We start from the raw sequence: 5,513 nt of genomic DNA on the forward strand, positions 1-5,513 counted from the left end.
TTGGATCAATATTAAAATTAATATGAATTAATGAAAATCCAAGGAATAAAATGAAAATCAGAAATTACAAACAAACGTTGACCACTTGATCTCCCTCATTAATTGAGGTGGCAGATCAAGTGGACACAAACGCGCGTTCCATAATTGAACTCAGTCAGCGTGCCACACAAGTGGTAATCAGAACCAACGCTTGTGATTAAAACAATTTGAAAAGGATCAATGGTTATGAATTGTGCCACCTCACTGCCGGAGCCAAAGGCCGGTCACCTTCTCAGGCGAACCTCGTCGGACTGGTTCAATCATCACCATGACTAAAATAAATAAAAAAGACATGATCTGAAAGAGAAAATAGCGTAGAGCACGAATCTAACCTCAACTTTAACTAACTCCAAATATATAGAAAGATATGAGGAGTTGAATTTTGAGGTGTGTCAACTGAGTTGCTTAGATTTAACCTCAAAGCAACTCAATCTTCTCTCCTACATTGGTAGGACTTCAGACAACCAAAGATCCAAGAGAATTGATGAGAATTGAGTGAGAATCGAAGAGAAGAAAAAATATGGAAAATACCTTCAATATTGTGCAGAACTTGGTCTCTCTTGCTTCAATTCACATTTGATCTTGCTCCAATAGCTTGCAGAAGTGGTTTAGGATTGGTCCAAAGCTTTGGATCCTGGATTTTTTGAATCTCCAAACAGTGAGATTCAAACTCAGTTTTCAAGTGAAAATTATCATGTTTTCCTTTGAATTATGAGGGTTTGAAGAGTGGAGGCAAAGCTGGCGTGCAAGGATCCTCTCAAATGAGCTCAGAGGGTCTCTATTTATAGCAATTTTAAGTGTTATTTGCACACTTGAAATTTCTTCCAAAATTGGCAATGTCATGTTCAGGCTTGCATGGGCATGCACAGGCCCATGAAGCAATGCACTAAGATCCAAATTCAACTGTGCTGAAGTCTGAATGAAGCTTGAATGGCAAGGAAAAGTGAAATGGTCATTTGAAGTTTTGATTTTGCCAATTGATGCAGGCATGTTAACACCATGTGCAGCCCTAGCAAACCTCATCAAAAATGAATGAATTAGGACGCTTTAGAAATATTAGATCAAGAGGAACAATTCTTATGTTGAACATTGTTCCATTTGGAACTTGGATCATGATGAATTTTGAGGTGGAAGTTTGGAAATTTCAACATGTTGAAATTTTTTCTAAGTGTCAAGTCATATACTTTAATATTCCACCTTGCTTAATCTTTTATGTGAGCTCCAAATGAGAAAGGTATATTCATCAAAGTTATAGCTCTCTCAAAGACCTTCAAAATTGTCATCAATTTGACATTATTTGGATTTATAATGAGAGAGTTATGCATTTTTGAAGTTGAGGAAAATCACTTATTCAATGGTATTGGTCCAAAATGACCTATAAGGTTTCCTCATATCACATGCTCATAAAAGTTGATTTAGATTTCACTCCAAACATAAAAGTTGAAGTAGACATCATGAATTTTATTGTGCAACTTGTAAATCTTTCATATCAAAAACATTAAGCAAGTTATGGCCTTGGGAAGTTTACTTTCAAGTTAGGGTTTAGACAAAATGACCTATAATGTTTCAACATAGAAAATGGATTTCCAAGCAAAATTAGCTCTAGACCTCAACATGAAAGTTGTTTGGAATTCCATTTAGAGTAACGTTTATCTTGGAATCATTTTCATATGATGAAAATTCTAGGAGATCGGGTCTAGGGAGACCCAGTTTTGATCAGATGAATTCATCTAGCCAACCACCATCAACCAACTTGCTAACTTGCAATTCTCTTGACTTTTTAGGCTCATGGTAGATCATATATGTATAAGATGATGAAATTTGAAATGTCCCTTGATGAATTTGATCAATTTATGAGGAAGCTTGTTGAAGAAGTTACTCAAGATACTAAGACAAACTAGGGTTTCCCAGGCAAACCAACTCCAAACTCTTGAAGCAATCTTGATCAAAATAACATGCAAAGATCATTGGGACTCATATATGATGCTTATATACATTGTGGATCAATCTCTGGTTGTGCTCTTATCCATGAGGGTCTTAAACCCTAGATATGAACTTGATAGATCAATGGGGATTATGCCCTACCTACAAAAGAGTTAGGCAAATACAAAGACATATTTTTGGTATTTTGGTTAGTAAAATGATAATATATAAGTATGATACAATCACATGGTGCTTGGTGATCTTCCCAAAATAAACCCAATGAAAGAGGGGTAAGGAGGATGCTAATATGTGATCCCAATGCTAGTGCATATGATGAAATTGCATGAGGGATCTTAGGGTCAAAATTGGGGTCTTACAGCTGCCCCTATTTAAGGACATTCTAACTGAGGAGGTGAAGGTTAAAATCTTCATATTGAATCAGTAGAATGGGCTTAAATAATAACATATAGAAACAAATTTTGGTCCATAAGATACCTCATGATGCATATGATATGAATGTAAAAGCAAATTCTCGGTGGGGAAATGTTGCCACAAAGGAAAAGAAATCAGAGCGACCGAAAGTCCGTAGGAGCACCATGCATTTCGTAAGGAAAGCTCACTGGGGAAACAGAGGATCTAGGGGGAATAAAAGGGTTATGCATAGGCTAGGCTATGACTTAAAAACTACTGGGAGACTAGAGGAATTCCATAAGAAATGGAAAGACTCAACCGGGGAAACAAAAAAATCTGCAGGAGAAACGAGTAAATCATGATAAAACTGACATACTTGAATCATGCAGGAACATCGATTTCACTAAGGAAATGCGCACTTAACTCAACTGGGGAAGAAATAGACTTCGACACAAGAGGAGCAGAAATTTATTATCCACTACCGATTACTGGGTAAGTAGATAACAAAGATCTGACAGAGAGGACATCCGTCATCGGTTAGGATGAACATATCAAGGATGACTCATTGGGAAACACCAGGTGGGTGTATTCGTAACCAGTTACTGGGTAAGAATAGCCTTGCTGGGGAAAACTGCAGAAATAGGATTTACAACTACCAGTTACTGGGAAGAAGACCAAAGATGAGAATATCCGTCACCGGTTAAGGTGAACATATCAAGGATAGACTCAAAGGAAAGAAATATCTCATCGATTAAGATGAGCATATCAAGGATAGACTTGCCTGGGGATGTCAAAGAGAATATCTGTCATCGGTTAGGATGAACATATCAAGGATAAACCAACTGAACAAAAAGTAGGAATTACATCTATCGAATGCTGGATAGAATACCACCTAAGAGAAAATCCGTCATCGGTTAGGATGAACATATCAAGGAAAGACTCTGCAAAGGGGAGAAAAGCAGGATTTATAACTACCAGTTACTGGGCAGAAGACCGCAAAGAGAAGAAAACCCGTTATCGGTTAGGATGAACATATCAAGGATTAACTCTTTAGGGAACAAAATAAGGATTACAACTACCTTTTTACTGGGTAGAATACCAAAGATGAGAGTATACGTCATCGGTTAGGATGAATATGTCAAGGATAAACTCACAACAGGGGAAGAAAATATTTGTCATCGGTTAGGATGAACATATCAAGGATATACTTCCTGAGGAAACATAAAATGAATCCGTTGGGGACTCCACTGGGAAGAAAACAGGGGTACTTTTGCCAGGTATTGGGCAAGAAGTAACAAACTACAAACCAAGAATAATATTACCAGTTACTGGGTAATAAACTCATAGGGGACCCAAAACATCTATCTAGGTAGGATCTAGAAAGAAACTGTCAATCAAGACTCGATCCAATGAGCATATAACTCAAGGGGAATGGTTTCATCCAGATAATCAACTGGGAGAAAACTGAAATACTAATCATCCACGAGGAAATAACTCAGTGGGGGAAAGGAGGAAGGTTAAAATATTTCTTCTTAGGGGGATGACACTCTATATTTGAGGGAGGACAGACACCAAACTCGTATGGGGATAAAGTACCACCATAACAGAGAATAAGAATCACAAGAATGAGTCAACAAGTGTGATGATGCAACCATGAAATTATATGAGTGTATATGTATATGTATATGTATATATGATGATTATGCTGACAAAACGATCGCAAAGGATATAAGGGTGTCGTAGAATTTGAATCATCGATAAAAATCTCGGTCAATCCACAAAAGAGGGAGATAACTGCTGGAGAAAAGAGAGATTAACGTCCCAAAGGCCCAAACCTAGATGGGGAAGAAGGAGATCTATTGAGAAAAAAATTTATCGAGTCTGCGGGGAATTTTAGATCAACACCATATCAAATGGGGAACAACCATGCAGAGGATAAACACAAATAGCTGCTCAAAAACTAGGAAAAAACTCTGACTAAGAGTGAATCTGATGGTGACTAGTGGGGAAACCAAAGTTCTATGCAAATTACCGTAACGAAATGTCCGCACTCAGCTGGGAACTCGGCTAGGGAATAAACACTCCGCAGGGTGCTGCACAATGTTGTCGGGTATGAAAGATAAATTGCGCCTACTGCTTAGGGAGAACCAATACTGCTCCACACTTAGGGCTTACTGCTTTCAAACCACTGTTGATATTCCTTTTAAATGAAATTGATTGTTCAAAATTACTGCTTTTATATGTTTTAAGAAAACATGTTTTGATTAAAACTTTAATTTTCAAAAATGATCGTAATAAAATTTAAAACTATTTGGATGAAATAAATAAGAGTAGAAACAATTGGATAAAAGCTCAACTTTATTTAATAGAATGGTAGTCTGTAAATGACAAGACTCTGTAGATCTTTACAAAGTTGAAAATGGTAATTTACATGGAAAAAGGGTTACATTGAATACAAATGACCACTAATCCTTCCACCAACTCTTGATGTTCATTGTGCTCTTGGCTGCTACTGGGGATGATGAATCACCGTCGACCATTGTGCTCAACAAAGTCTCCAAATCTGAAGATCAACAGGATACATTTACTTGCCATAATCCCTAATCTTTGCATAAATTCCCCAAGATGGGGTACTCAATTTATCGGGATAATTCTTTACTGTTTTTATGTCTCTATATTTTGCCTGGATCGCTCTTTCGGGTTTTCAATCCACTAAGACGCTCATTTTTGCCTAAGCCGCCTTTTCGGGTTTTCAACTTAGCGAGCTGTTCTTTTCCTTTTTAGGAGAAGTATTTCTTGAATGCATCTCCGTTCACAGGATGAGTGAACTCTTCACCATTCATAGTTGTAAGAATTAATGCACCGCCTGAAAAGGCTCTCTTGACAACATATGGGCCTTCATAATTAGGAGTCCACTTTCCCCTAGAATCTGGTTTGAATGACAAGATCTTCTTGAGCACAAGGTCACCTTCTCTGAATACACGAGGTCTGACCTTCTTATCAAAAGCTTTCTTCATTCTCTGTTGATATAACTGACCATGACACATGGTAGTTAACCTCTTCTCTTCTATCAAATTCAACTAATCAAACCTGGTCTGACACCATTCAGCCTCAGTCAACTTGGCTTCCATGAGCACACA

The sequence above is a fragment of the Lathyrus oleraceus genome, chromosome 4 (genome assembly GCF_024323335.1).
Source record: "Lathyrus oleraceus cultivar Zhongwan6 chromosome 4, CAAS_Psat_ZW6_1.0, whole genome shotgun sequence".
Taxonomy (NCBI): Eukaryota; Viridiplantae; Streptophyta; class Magnoliopsida; order Fabales; family Fabaceae; genus Lathyrus; species Lathyrus oleraceus.